At 44.3% G+C, this 15,923-nt stretch overlaps 1 protein-coding gene across 1 annotated transcript in view; it reads right to left on the bottom strand.

Annotated features, from left to right (window-relative positions):
* Window positions 1-5,232, bottom strand: part of CASR (calcium sensing receptor) — a 77,746-nt gene extending 72,514 nt beyond the window's left edge. Inside the window, exon 1 of the mRNA XM_037390700.1 lies at window positions 5,035-5,232. The gene's annotated coding sequence lies outside the window, so the exon portion shown is untranslated. The remainder of the gene's footprint in view (window positions 1-5,034) is intronic.
* Window positions 5,233-15,923: the final 10,691 nt, after the last annotated feature.

Raw genomic sequence — 15,923 nt, 5'->3', positions numbered from 1 at the left:
CTGAAACTGCCAGTCTGCTCCCATCCCCCTGCCCTCCTGATGCTTCCAGTTGGTACCAGAGGAGCCAGGAGTAACAGGGCTGGATGAAATCTCACCATAATATCACATTCCTCCAACAGCTTGTCTTCAGTGGTGCTCCCTTAGCACAGGCAGCTCTCAAACACAGAAACTTCACAAGCAAATGCTTGAATTAATGGTGCCAGGTCATTGGTGAACCAGAGGATAGAAAAACAGGAACGGGGAATGAATGTCCCCTTTCAGGAAGATTAAGGTTATCAGATAAAAAGAAAGCACAAAGAACAAAAAGTAAAAAAATACAGGTTAGACGGTACTTCTTGGAGAAAAGCACTACCTCTGTTAAGCTTTGCTTAGAGAAGATGGTGACAGGAAATGGAAGGATGAAATGTCTTTCATCTCCTTAACCTCATCTGCCCGAGATGACTTCAGCACTTTATGGCAGGGACCAGCTCGCTTTTCTGTTTGCAGAGCATACTGCAGACCACTGTTCTGGTTTGTAAGATGTCCTCCTAAGTGGAGACAAGTAAGTGTAACAGTAACGGGTCAGCAGCCCCACTGCTTGCAGAACCCACAGAGTGCTCTGAGCAGGACTTGCTGACTGAAGGCAGAAAGCAGGCAGAGCTTTTTACAGCAGGGGTGATTTATAGTGACACTTTAATGTTGCATTTTGCTCCAGGTTGCTCCTAAATGTTCTGTTTCTCACAAGATGTATGTAAAGAAACCCAAAGCCCCTAGTTTTCCATATTTTAAAGATACCAAGTGCCCAACTATAGCAGCATGACAACAGGCAAACAGCAGCATCAGAAGTCAAAGTCTTTCAAGCTAGAGAGCTTTCTGTAGATGAAGAGATCTATATGTTTATTATTCATGAAAAACACCTGATAAAAGTCCTAAACCAACCATCTTAAGTTCTATGAATTCTCGTGTATTTGATTTCCTCAGAAAGGTTGGTGTATCTGTTACCTATCTTTTAAAGGCCACACATTGCTCTTTGCAAGTAGTAAGTTTAATTAGCAAAATTTACTAAACTATTCCCATAATTTAAATAAGTGTTGTAGAGAATTTATTGTTACTTATTACGGATTACTTAATGTGTTCCTAACTTATTAAGCTGAAATAGCTGTTTCTAGATTCTGAATACTGGTAAAAGTCTCAAAAATAGTGTATTTGTGTGGACTATTACACAAACCGAGTATATTAAGGAATTCCTGTAGACAGTAGCACAGACAGTGAGTTAATTTCTCCAAATCGGTGCCCAACAACTTAGCTGCAATGAACAGAGTATTCCGATAACCCACCTACTATTTTGGTTGTGAGAAGTCTGTGAACAGACTGATTTTTACCATTTATTTCTGGACCATGAGTGTATCTTTCTAGTTGACTCATGGCTATGTATTCATTTTTTGAGATGACTGAATTTCATTTCATGACTGTCCACGGGTTGCATCATAAATTCAAGACTACACACTCCCCTCTCTCCACTGATCTCCCACAGATGCCAAAAGGAAGCTTGTACAGAGATCAAAGGAAGAATTTGGGCTCTGTGTAGTAAAATAAAACTTTCAATTGTTATTTTTTACATCACATTCAGAATTGCTTACTGGAAAATGTTCCCTTTGCTAAGATTATTGCCACCCTTGCTCCTGTGTCTTTTTCCTTCCCCATCCTTCTTTCTTTTCTCCATCTTCTTTTCCTTCTCATTGTATGTGTCATCACAAATTCCCGTTCCCTGTGCAACATGTTGGAATGGTCACTGTTAGCATGCAAAGTGCCACTATTAACCAGGAGTACTTGCACTCTGACAAGTCCAGAGAAGCAATGGTTCACATCCACCTCTAGACTTAGGACACAGCGCAACGGCCCTCACTTTCTGCACAAGAGAATATTGCATATCTCGATGTATAATGTCACAGCTGTGTTTAAACCCCCCCTCCTCCATTTTTCAAGAAGCAAGAATCAGAACCCAGGCCCTTACTAACTGCCATACCCATATCAGACACTCACCCAGGTGTTCAGCATGTTGTCCACCAAAGTATTCAGCACCAAGAAGTCTCTGTTCCAGTGCCAGGCACTGTAAGCAGAGACAGGTTAATATGCCAGGCCCAAGTGCCTCAAAGTAACTATTAAGAAATAGAAACTATCAAGTACAGTAGCATAAAGTTTTCCCTCCGACTCCAAAATGGATTTAGATCTGTTAAGCTAGTTTCAGGTACAGGGGATCTAGTTATAAGGTCCACCTGAAGACTGCAGAACAGAGAAGCAGTGGCCTGACCCTATGCACCACAACAGTCAGTTCAAGCCTCCTGCAAATGGGGGTGGAAAGGATCAGAAACTTCTGAACCCCTCTACTTTGCCTGTTCCCATATGGTAAACATGCCTTACAACACCACCCAGCTTCTTGCATGGCAATTCCAGTGCTCTTTAGAAACCCTGTTTCTACACAAGACATTTCTGGCAAGACCCTGTGAGGCACCATTCTTACCCCCCATTGTGAAACCAGAAAACTGAAAGGAAATGGTTCACCTGAGGCCAGTGTCCAAGCCCAGAACAGGTTCTGAAATTGTCTTTACAATTAAGTCACTAGATCATATTGCCTTCACTAGCATTTCACGTCTGCACGAAGTGATTACAATCTCTCATATTCTGTGAGCTGAGTAGTTCATCTGTCCTAACTTTCTCAGCTGAACAAAAGATGTGCTTATACAGAATTAGCCCTAATACATCAGCAGAGATGATTTTGGCTCTAAAGCTACCAGACTGACTTCTGTCAATCCCCCCTTCATGCTACTTGAGTGTCAATAATGTTCTTAACAATCATTGGCACAAATTAGTGTGGGTAAAGCATTCTGCACTCTTGCAGTTAATAAGTGACTGAGAAAGCCTACCAACTTATGCAGAAGAGGTTGCTTGCAACCAACATGCAGACAGAATGGAAGCAGGCTGAAAAGCTCCCACTGTCTCACTTGACTTTTTTGCTTATATTTCGGAAGATAATGCTAACAAGTTTGTCAACTATCAAGGAAGTATTGAGGTTTGAGAATGGCACAAAGGGTATCAGACTGGCAGATCTGGGATCTCAATTGTTTCACTGAGCCACAAAGCTTAGCACAAGAGATAACTGTACAACCTTCTCTGTCAATATTGCTTTACTGCTACTTCAAGAACGATGTCAAAATTTTGCCTGCATGCTATCCACTCCATCACTAGCCTCTTTGAGAGGTTATGGGTAGGACAGTCTGGTGTGTCCTGTGGCAAGATCTGACACACACTTGGGCATAGAGTTGGGATCACCCTAATAATTCTATAGATTACCCCAAATATCAGTTATGTCATGTACTAAACTAAAAGAAGGGATGCTTTGGGATGCTCTGTGTGCCTTCTCATCACCAACGTGCCATAATCAATCTGCTTTAAAACTATCTACTTTTCAACACCTTCAATTATGTTAATTAAATGTAAGCTAGGTATTGAAACAGTGTTTCATCTGAACAGCTAACAGATCCCTTCGCCACATCTCAGTAAATCTCAGCAAAAATATTCCTAATAATCATCGTACTAATTTTTTCCACTCTCGTAACTGGAAGAGATGTATGGATCGAGGCTTCACAACACTGGGATCAATGACCAGACCCCAGTGAATGCACAGGGACCAGAACCAGATCCTGTCCCCGGGGTGGGAACTTGCATTTCTCATTGAAAGGAGAGCCTCGTCCCCCGGCGTGGTGAGGCAAGAAGGGTAGGACAGTTAAGTGAAAGAGTCCGCAGTTGCCCAGCCCCAGCCTAAATCAAGAACAGGAGTTAAGGGCTCTAATGTCTACAATTAGCATAAACACTCTCAGGGACACTGCACCGCCTGGGAAAGAGCCTTAGCAACGCCTCACTAATACTCCCCTGACCTTGCCCCTCCCAGCACATCCTCTCTGCGTTTACACCAGGTGGTGAAACTCGAGTAGGAAGCACGAGAGTCTCGGCAGCGATAGAGACGCTACTCGCAAGGGGAGCTCGGGAAGAGCCTGCGGAGCCGCTCAGCCCCGCGTACGGGAGCGAGCAGGGGCGGCGCGCTGCGCCCCGCCGGGCCGTGCCCCGCCGCGCCGTGCGGGGCTCCCGGGCAGCCCGCCGTGTGCAGCCGGGGCAGCTCCAGCGGGCACCGGGGCGGCACGGCACGGGGCGGCATGGCACGGCACCCCGGGGTGGTCTGGGGGTCAGAGCCTGAGGGTGAGCCGCAGGGCTGCGCGTAAGGGACCGCCCGTTTCAAGAGGGAAAACCACCCGTAAAAAGGCAAACGCTTCAAACAAACATATGGCAGTAACTCTAAGGGTCATCTCCTGCATCCACACAAGTGCAAAATGAAAATTTTAAGGACAGGTTCGTAGTTTTTAGAATCTATCTTCAGATATGTCGTGAAATTTATTTTGCGCAGTGCTAGAAGCTCCCCAGACTCCGAAGTGTGTTACAAAGTGGTGTGCACGCCGCTGCTGTTAGCCCTTTTCCACCAGGATCACCCGAGGTGATTTTTTTCCCCAGCGCGTGTGATCTCAGTGAAACAACCTGTTGCTCTTTAAAGTTTTGCTACAAATAACTGTTCTTCCTCTCAATATTATTGCTAGGTAACTTCAGCCAGAGAAAACACCCTCGAGCCAGATGGAAATGTCTCCTTTTTGCCGGTTCCTACACGCATTAGCAGCCACTCTGCCCGGGATTTGGGGAGGGGAGGCGCAGGGGTCCCTCCGCGGAGGGGAGGGCACCTGGCACGGCCGGCCGGGCTCGGCCCGCCATGTCCCCGGCTCCCCGCGGCCCTCGGCTCGCTTCCCACCCCGCCGCGCCGGGGGGCTCCGCGCCTCCGGCTTTCTGCCCCCCCAGCCAGACCCCCGCCCTGCGCTGCGCCGCGGGCTCTCCCCTCCGCCTCGCCCCGCCGGTGCGCACCGTCCTTCCCCGGGCGCCCCCAGCCCCCAGCGCCGGCGGGCTGGCCCCGGCGGGAGCACTGCCCGCCCCGGCCCGCTCCCGGCGCGCACCCACCTGCCCCGCTCGCCTCGTCCCGCCGCCGGGGCCGCTCCTGCCGCCACCAGCTCCTGCCCTCACTCCGGCACTGGGCAGGGCGGCGGCAGCATCCCCCGCCGGCCCCCCAGCTGCCGCGGCGGCACTTGCAGCCTCACGGGAACCGGCGGCGAGGGGAGGAGGGGGTGGGGGAGAGAGGAACCCCTGGCCAGGGCCCCGTCCCAGCCCTCCCCACCGCCTCCGGCACCCGGGCCCGCTCCCACGGGCCAGGCGAGGCGGGGCGGGCGGCGGCGGCGGCGGGGACCCGCCCGGGCGCGCCCCGCTCCGCTCCGCGCCGCCCCGAGCCGCGCCCGCAGGTAGCGGCCCCGCTGCTCCGGGCAGGCGGGCACGGCCGGGGAACGCGGACCCTTCCGCAGCTGGGCTGCGCTGCGCTGAGCGGGGTGCGGGATGCCCCGCACCGGGGCGCGGCCGCGGCTCTGGCTGCTCCCCGGCAGCGGCACGCCCGGCAGGGGGGCACCCCAGCCCCGAACCCCGCGGCAGGCCACACCGCGGAGCACAGAGCGCCGCTCGCTCGGTTCGCTCTGCGAGCCGGGTCGCCTCGCCGTTCGCACTGGGAAAGCCTGGCCGGCTGTGCTGTGCTGGCCCCGGTACCCGGACCCCCGCAGGGAGGTACCGGGGACCTGCCTCTCCTGAAGCAGAAAATCCTCGGCTCGCCCTGCACAGTTAAACTGGTCTGTGGTGTGGGATTCCTCCAGCTCCAGCCCTGCTACGCTCACCGGTGTACTTGGATCTTAAGAACTGAAACGCAGAGAATGAAAAGTTTTCACCGTTGTTTGCTAGCACTCACGTTATTATACTGCTTTTCACCTCCAAAGATCTGTCAACACTGGCTGACAGCAACACTGTCTTTTCGGATCATTATACAGTATAATATAGCTCAAATCTCTTAACCTCAGGAAATGCTTATTGGAGGAAAAGCAGCACGTAGCCCTACACTCACAGGTTCTGGTGCCATTCTACAGCCTGGCCCTAGTGGCCTGGATTTGCCCTGAGAGGCTGCTTTTCATTTTCCCAAATAACAACAACAACAATATTGTTAGAGTTGCAAACGTACTGGTGAGAGTGACATTTACAATATATTGAAAGTGTTTTTCACCTTGAAAGGTGACAGAGACCTTTATTTCTGAAAGAGATCCATGAGACCTGACTTTAGCAAATGACTGGTCCAGGTGCCATTGCAGAACTACCAACAGACTTAAAGTCACCTAGGTCCTCAAACAGCATTTCATGTATTAGGATGAAGTTAGGTTTGATAAATAGTTGTATTTTCCCACTTCTATTGCAGTACACTAACTTTTGAAGAAATGGATCACCCTTATGATAGTTATTACAGTATAACTGCACAATAATAATGAAATTATCACGAACACTTTTCCAGATTAAAAAAAAAAAAAACCAAAAAAACCCAACCCAAAATTGCTGATTGCAAAAGTGAATGAATAGTAATCGTGCTTACTTGGAGATGATTCTAGATCAAAGGTCTACAAATTCAGAGACTTCCCTATCAAGGTTAAACTAAATGTTCATCTGGGGATGCAAGCAAACCTAACACTTCCCTGCAGCAGTCAAGTGTTAATGTTTCCAATCCCAAATCAAAATAAACTCTTGTTTGAAGAAACAGTAGAGATTTCTTTGTACACCAAGTATTTGGAGCCAGGTTTTCCAGGACTACACCGTAGCATGGCAACAAACCTAAATTTTTTTAAGGCTGTTCTCTGGTTGTGTAGAAACTGGAGAAGGAGAGGAAGCTGGTTATTTTAAGTAATCGTCTAGCTATAGCTATGGGGCAAAGACAGAAAAGATGGAAGAGAACAAAACCTTTGAAATGGGAAATGATGCAGGTCAGATGTCAGATTGTGGTAGCTTTCCAAACTTCCACAAAATCTGTAGGTCAGATATTGCTGTATCCATTGCTGCACTACCCCCACTTAATAAACCACGGGATTTATGCTGTAGGGTTTTTTATGGCCCAGTATTTGAGGTGTGGTTGTATCAAATAAAAAATAACTTAACCAAAGGTTTTATTTTTTGATTTCTCTTGATATTAATTCTAGCTCCTCATTATCTGTCATTTCATCGCTTTGTGATTGCTTCTTTCACCACTATAGCAGCAACATGCTGTCCTTCTGAAACCCATGCTATCCTTCCTTTTGTTTCACATGGCCTTATTTTATCTTGAATTAGGTGGGAGGAAAAAGAGTAAGTTCCTTACACAAGGGAAACACTAACATTTTGAAACCTGTGCTAATGACAGTTGATTGAGGTTTTGACTCTATCACTTTCTTTGCAGATGAAGCTGACATTTTTATGAGAGTCTCTGGGTCCAAGCCAACTTCAGTAGTGACTTGATTTGGGAGCTAGTCCTTATATCTCAGCTTCTCTCTGCCTTTGCCATATGCAACACACACTTAAAATATAGCATAAAAATAACCAGTAAAAGCCAAATCTATTATTTCTATTATTTAATTCCCTATTTATTGTAATACTAAACAGCATTAGTAGCTCAGTGATACAGTACCTGTGAAAGAAGCAAGTCAACAAACACTGAGAATCACTTCTACTTCAAAGGCACATATGAAAGTAAAAAGAAAAGGAATACACAGAACTGCAGAGAACATGCAGCTGTTTGTTCCTTTAAAACTACAAGTCAACACCACCTTTGAACATTTCCTGGAAATATCACAAGGAGTTAAAAGGGAGAAGCCAGGAAGGGCTGAGCTGGAACACCAAACCTAAGGATAAAGAAGGAAAAAGCTGCAGTGGCAAGGGACTTCTCTGGTTTCCAAAGCAGTGTGGTCACCTCTGCCGCACTGTGGCCTTCAGGGTTTGATCTCAAAAGATCAAAGGCTGTATTGTCAAGCCCATCTGTGAAGTTGCAGCAGGTCCTTTGTTGCAGGGTCAGTGGGGAGATTCTTCAGGGAGCAACAAGGCATGTCTCGCAGAACAAGGAGAGGGTTCAGGACAGAAAGACCCTCAGAAACATCTCCTTCCCTCTTGCAAGGGCTTGCTTTGATTGCAGGGCTGGTATGGGTTCAACTGCATATCATCAGGTGCCCAGGCACATTAGCAACCCAGAGGCAAAAGCAGGTTGGGAGAGAGGTGGGCAACTGCTGGCAAAGACTTCTGGAGGAGACCACTGAGTTGAGTGGCACCTATAGTCAGTTGGAACTACTGAGGATATAAATCTTACATCATAAATCTTATGAGAATATGCATCTTATTGTGCAGAATTAAGGCAAACAGGATCTCACAGACTGTCCTTTGGGGCATAGCTGGACAAGTTATGTTAGACTGCTGATCCTTTTGATGATGCCTCTGATGATCCCTGGTCAGGAATAACGGCTCTGTTGGATGGCATTGCACACCCATCTTACACTGGCTGTGTGGATGACTTTTGCCACTCCCAGTTAATTTCCTAGTGAGTAGCCAGAGTAGGGAATGTGCAGGTACCATGAGGTGATGGAGTTCGCAAAGGCATGGGGAGTGGTGAGGTCATGTGTAGATGTGAAGAGGGCAGGTGTTAACCTATAAGGCAGAGTATTGAAGGTTGCTCTCTGCATACAGACATTTTGTTCACCCACAGAAGTGTTTTCCTACAGAAACTCGGCAGAGGGACAAATCTGTCCATCATCTGGACAAAGATGTAGGTGACGTCCCAAACAGAACTCTTGCAGCTCTCAAGTCCAGCAGTCAGGCAGCTCTCCAAAAGGGCTTGGAAAGCCTGATTCACCTCATTCTAGTCAGGAGGATGGACTGGTGCTAGAACAGGCTTGCTGCTCTGTAAGTTAGCCTCTTCCAGCTATGTGTCCCTTATTCAGGGCACGATTGTAGTTGGGGAAAAAGAAAGTGTCAGGAGGAAAGTGCAAAGGCTAGACGGCAAGGTGCGAAGTCAGATGGGATAACTGGAAAGTCTGATGTTCATTCTGACAAAGCTCTCTGAGGGTGCCGCTGGTACTTGCCAGAGGTATGATTAATAAAATGGGTGTGAATGCAAGTGGCTTCAGCCTGTTGCCTGGGAAGCTGAAGCCCAAATTCGAGCCAGGTTACTGATGGCTGAGTCTTGTTCCCGAGGCCTAATATGCTGAAGAGAATTGTACTGATAAAGCCTAAACCAAGGTCTCTATTGTTCTGTTCTGTTCTGTTACAGAAGTTGAGAGAAGTGTGAGACAGGGAGAATGACTGTCTGCCTCAACTTCTTAAACTACTTCTATTGCTAAAAAAAGAAGCTACACTGATAATTTGATGACTGACAACCCCAAAAGCTGAGGTCTTCTCTCCACTGGACAACCTGAGCACCACAGGCAAGGAATATCCCTGGCTCCCTCTACCCCAGAATGCTCCTCATCTTTGGCTTGTATAGGAAAAAAGGCTTTATTCAAGCCTTCCTCTCTGCTGAGACTGAATGATGAGTACTCGGAACATACACAAGCTGAGTTTTGACTGGGATTCCAAGAACATTTGAGCTGTTAGGCTGTGAAGGAAATACTAGAGAGGGGCTGGGGCTGTTACAGGGGTGTGAAGCTGACATACTTCGGCTATGAAGATGTGGCTATATCACTGTCTAGTGGCTGTCCCATGGAACACAAGTCCCCTTGCTGCAGCTAGACTTTATGGATACACCACATGCTCAGATAATGAGTTCTATGTTTTTCAAGCCAAAAATTCTTCCTCCCCTGCTGAGGACCATGAAGCCTGTATATCTGCAGCACACGGATCCCTTACAGAGGAGCAGATTTACTCTTGGAGAGCAGTTGATGTTGTTTTGGTCAGTGCAAGCATGAAGAAAGGAATCAGCTTTTGGTGACTAAATGCTGAAAGGACTAGGCTGGTATTACACTACCCAAAATTAAATCTACTGGTCCAGCTAGGAGTGCAACACTAAAAGGGCAAAATCTGAATTAAAGGCTGCTAGAGAGAGACAGCACCCAGTGTGCATTGGATAAAACCAGCAGCCCTGTGGACTGAGGACAATCCAACAACAACTCCAGCCCAGCTCCACAAATGTTATTGAACAAGTCTCACGAAGGTGTGTCCTATGTGAATTAGCCTTAAACAAAGAGGACTAAAAATCTCAAGCCTGTTCCTTCTTCCTCCCCGCTGTCTTGGTTTAAAAAGTTGAAAAGTCATGATTAAATTGGCTGAACTTGTTATTTAATATGTTTTATTTAGTTTGTATCTATGATTTTTTAAATATTTATCGTATTGCTAAAGAATGGTGACTGTTTTCATAGAAACTGGAGATGGAAGAGACCCAGTAAGTTCACATCCAGTCCATCCCCCCTGCTGCCATTGCAGACTTGTTCTGCATGTACATTTTCCAGGACCACCTCCAAATTAATTTTGAAATGTTCTACTTCCTTGGCGAGGGTCTGTGCTCCTTGTGTACAGGTCTGGAAATAGCTGGTGATGTCCATTCCCATCTTTTCTTTACTCCTTTCTCTCTTCATCTTCTTTGTTCTCAAATTCCCTTTTCAGGCACAGGGGCTTCTTATTTGGTTATCCTTAAGTGTTTCTTCTCCTTCCTTAGCTTTTTAAAAATGATCTGCACAGTTGGGCAGGGCTACTCTGGCAGATACAAGCAGCCTAAGCAATATCATTTGAGCAGTTATTTGTTGAGCAACCCTGGAATATCCTGCCCTGGGGAGTATGAAAAACCAAAACAAAAGCTCCAAGGTATTTGCTGAATATCAAAGCAGAAGCATACAGAGAACATTGTCCCTCTATTAATCACAGCCAAGCACACTCTTCTTAAAATCCTATTTTGCTGTAACTTCTCAGCAATGAATTTTCTGTTAAAAATGTTATTTATAACAACGTAGCTCCTTTGTTTATTATTCAGTCCCTTCACTTGTTTGATCTATAGATCATATTTGGCCTACTTGGGGCAGCTTAACGAGCTGGCTGTTTTCCCTCATGACAGAGTCATCTTGTGCTTCAGGAGCTAGCCATGGATAAAATAACAGTTTCATGTCCACATTTTATGACTGCAAAGAAAACTTTCCAGATGTGAGCCAGTCAAAATGGATGTAGTGGTATCTGCACCAGAAGGCTGCCAGCTCCAAACAGTAACTCTGAGAGGTAGGACTTGCTTTCCACATTTCAGCTCCAGAGCCTGTTAACAACTATTTAAAAATTAGTGCGGTGAACAGTATCTCTGTTTGCTCATAAATGAAAAGAGACAACTAGTGTGAAAAAACAGGCCACTGAGGATGAAGCTTTCCAGTGTTAGCACAATAACTTAACTGAAGGCAAAATTTACTAGTGTCTGGCTGTCTGCTTTTTGCAGTCAGGCTCCTCCTGTAATCTCTGATCTCCTTTCCTCAGTCAGGTGTGGGGCTTTTTTATTTTATTTTATTTTATTTTATTTTATTTTATTTCATTTTATTTTCCTTCTGATATTAGTTCTCTCGCTGTCTATCCTCATTTCAACATCTTTATTCCTTCTCTGTATTCCCAAAGTTTGATTCAAGAGAACTACAGAAAAACCTTGTGCACACTGCCCTGTCTTTTTTCCTCAAACTGAAGCACAAAGGCAGCGCATCTATCTAAGGCAACAGTGATTACTGTCTGCAGGTCTGTAAATGTTATTCCTTTTGTGTTAGTCTGCAGTTAGTGCAAGTGAAGTGTTGGGATGGAGAACCATCAAATCTGACCTCAAAGGAGGCTTGTAAACACCCCTTCAGCACTGACAACCCAAGCAAAAGTTACATCATAGGATTAAAAACAAACACAGAACCATGTTGAAATCAGAAGACTTTGAAGTTACAGCCGCGTAGCTTAAGAATGTTTCTCCCCCTATATTTAGAAGTGCTTTTGGAGGACCTGTATGTAGGTATTCAAAAATTTCAAGGTCAAACCTGAACCTTAAGTGCTCATTTACTCTTGGGAAACCTCTTGATCTTCCCTTGTTTCCCACAGCTCCTTAGCTCCTGTCCTTCCTGACCTCCTGCTGCACTTCTATTAAGAGAACATGTCACAGAAGTGCTGCATTTTAGCCAGATTTCTAGCCATATGCATATAAGCTTGCTTTTCTGGGTTCTTCTCCCAACTCCTTCCTCTTGTAATTTCCGTTCCACTTCTGAGTTGCACATACAATCTGTCCCAAAACTGTAGCATTCCCAGAGAATTTACACTTCAGATAATAAACAGCCTTCTAAGAACAGAAGGATCTTAATTAGCTCACACACTAAAAAGAATTTCAAAATGTAATTTATTTAAAGAGTCAATTCTGTTTCATGCGGTTGCAGGCGTGAGCAGATTTTGACAGATTGACTGGGTGTGGTGTGGATTTTGTGTTTGTTTTTTGTCAGTTCAGGTTATCTGTCTGGACAAACATTAACTGAGAGATGAATCTTAAGTTCAGCTGTTGTCATGGTTAATTATTCATGATTATGAAGGTTAATAGCTGCTTTTCCCTACGAGCTTTGTAAGTGAAAGTTTTACTGTAGTAAAGGCTGAATGCTAATGCAACCCTTCACATAAATAACAGCGATCTGCCTTTCCACAAATTAGTTGTTGTCTCCTGTTGTTCTTTAATAACAATAGACAGATGAAGAGCTGGCAGTGCAAGCAGTGATCTGTAAATGCAGATCCTTTAGGATACTTACTGTAACACACAACAGAAAGTGAGTGAAAGTGTAAGGCCCCATCAAAAGATCTGAACGGCCCCCTGGAGGTGCCCATCTCTATGGAGCAGAGAGGCGGCATGAGGCAATTTTTGCTTCTAACTAAGATACTCCCGTCAGGGCCTTAAAATTTAGATGAAGAAAAGTATCTTAAAAATAGGATGAATGTAGTTCTCAGTTATCTTTTTAGATTCACACAAAAGGCCATCAGTCTTACCTCAGCACTTCTACACAGTCATTCACAACAATTTAATCTGTTCAGCTGACGTTGGGCTGTTCATGATGGGTAATCCACAAACATTGACATTTGTTCGTGTATTCACTATGGCTTAGTCCTCAACTGCTATGAAAGGAGTTGGACATCTCAATGGACATGTAGATGAACATCACATTCACCCAGACAGTGCTGCACAGAAAAGTGTTAATTTATAAACTGAGGATCTTCTGCCTCTGATTTGCACTGCTGTGGCAACAGATGGAATGATGCATCAAGACCAAGTGTTATCACTTTAAGACAGATGGCCTTAAAACTGGAGATGAGCAAGAAAAGGGATATAAGAATTATTAAAGATTTGAAAAAAAATACGTCTCTGAAAATTTGAGAGAGATTTGTTTAGTTAATGAAGAGGAAGGTGAAGGTGTGAGTTTATCACAGCCAGCAAGTATCAACATGGCAGGAGGAGATAGTGGTAATAAAGAGCTCTTCAGTTTCAAAGGCAAACACAGTTTTATGGTAGTAAAGCAAAAAGTAGATAACCTTACCTGTTTGGGGTTCCAAGCTAGGCAAAGAGAAGGGGAAACCCTCTGCTCCTCAGAAATGGACAGACACCCATTTGCCCGTGTTTACACCCAGACACCTAGCAGGGCAAGAGACACTCAGTGGAATTTGAATTTAAGCAACTGCAGACTTGAAATCAAGTAAATTTTGTAATACTGCTGACAAATAAAACAATTACCAAGAATTTCTGATACAATCTCATGCCACGGAAATCTTTTCAATTCAAAATTGTTTTTTTTTTAATAGTCAGGATGTTACTTCCAAATCCAACAGTCTCTGTTACAGAGGAGGTCAGACTACACGTTCACAATGCTTTCTCTTGTCTTTATAACATCCCAGCATCTGAATTTATGCCTTTATTACAGTATTGTTTGATCATTAGTCTTAATGAAGCTCTCATTAACCACCTATGCTTTCCTGTGAAAGGGTCACATGTACTGTTCAGCCATTACTGAATAAAGCTAGTCATTAAAGAAAGGAAATAACTATTCTCCTTTTGTCTTCTGTGTCACAGCTGCTAATGGGATGATATGATATCTATAATGTACATCAGAAAGTACATTCTGTTTCCTTTTAATAACATAACAGGTAATTTAACATGTTGCTATTGTTTTGCACCTACTTGCTGTCATATACTTTTCCACCATTATCATGCCTTAGAACATACTTCATGGGCAGAGTGAGTCTTCAGGCTTTTATAGACTTTTAAATACTCAGTTATTGGTCAACATTGACAACATGTTTGAAGGATAAGGGAAGAAGAGGTGTTATGTTTCGCTAGATGTCCTACTACATTCTTTTTTTACATCAGTCTTAATAGTTTCTATGACTTAATGTCTCAGTTAAGGAAGTATTTTGCTTCTTGGAAAGTTCTTTGTTCCAAAGACACACTCAGTTAAGTATTGCATCTCCTTCACAAACAGGAATCAACTCACTTGAATTCATATCCATATTCAGTATTGCAGAGATTAGTTTCAGATAGTTACAAGAATGAGTAACTGCAAACAGCCTCACTCTCCTGCTGGGCAGTGATTTGTTACATAGGCCTTTAGTGCTGAGTATTTGAAAACCTCTCCACCTTACCAGCTGTGACTTGGTCTAATTGTCTGTAACAAATCTTGGTACAATCTTGTTTACCTCACAATCTGTCAGTGATCAGCTAGTTTAACTAACTGATCCCGCAGCCACATCCAGTCCTCTGTGGTAGCTGATTCAACTAAGTCACTATTGAAATAAAACAAACGGACCTATTGTCATGACACTGATATTTCTGGATTTTTAGCAGAAAGAAAGGGTCTAACAAGATACACAGATGAATATCACATATCATCTGTCTGTATTGGAAGCTAAAGCTCCAAAAAAATCCTCCTAGCAGAGCCACAAGGTTAAGAAATTCCTGCTTGCCTCCCTTGAACCCAAACACTTATTCACCCCTCTTTGTTGTGTGTGGTTGGCCATGGAGGTGGACAAGAAATTTGAGAACTGATCTGATTAAATAATCAAAATTAAAAATACATATGGTTTTAATCTGGTCCTGTTCCCTTTACATCCCCACAATCACTGGTATCACCACAACTAAGTGGGCTAGGTAGGAACAGAAAGGGAACCCTCCTGAATTAGGAGAAATAGCTATAAACAGTGGCCTGGAAGAATGCCTTTATTCCTGGAAGATTCCTGAAATTTTTCTGAGAAATAACCCAGAAAACATTAATTAGTCTGAGGAAGATTCTTCCAAGCTAACCCTCGCTTAGGAATTCTCAAAATGCTTTTGTAAGCTGAAGTCACTCCTCAGGTTGAAAGCCCCCTTCTCAGTATAATCGAGTTTCAATGAGACATTAATTGAAGTTTTTGCCTCTCAGTGCTCACCTCATACTTCTAGGCATTTGGGGAAAGATTGATAGAAGTACAATTATAATCTAGTAACTCAATTAATTACACATTTTCAACTCTGAAACTACAGGAAGCACTTTAAACGTAACTCATTTGTTATAATAAGGGTTCAGCAATCAGTATCACCACCTCACAGTTTTCCACTTTGAGATGACTGAATGACAGTACTCAGAGATGGTATCTCAGGTAGTATTCCAGAGTCTTAATATTGGTATTGTACCTTCTTCTTTATGTGGGTCATTGCATAGTCCTCCATCAGTACTTGTCATACTGCTTTCACCATTTGCCTTCTCTTTTAGTCGTTACACTTGTTTTGCATCATTTGCTTTTCTAAGTAGCACTTGCCACCGTCAGAAATTATTGTAGTTATTAATTTTTTAACTTTCCCAGAATCCAATTTATTTTGCTTGGAGTTTGAAATAAATTGATCATCAATCATCTTGTAAGACAGAAAGCAACATTTGGCACTGTAGCTTGGTGTTAGTAACATTTTTCCAATGTATTTTTCTGCTGGTGGTTAGTTTTGGGTGATGGCAAAAATTTTGTTATTTTGCAGT

This window comes from Falco rusticolus, chromosome 5 (assembly GCF_015220075.1).
Source record: "Falco rusticolus isolate bFalRus1 chromosome 5, bFalRus1.pri, whole genome shotgun sequence".
Taxonomy (NCBI): domain Eukaryota; kingdom Metazoa; phylum Chordata; class Aves; order Falconiformes; family Falconidae; genus Falco; species Falco rusticolus.
Note: the sequence above shows the minus strand (reverse complement) of the source record. Positions and strands in the feature narration are given on the sequence as shown.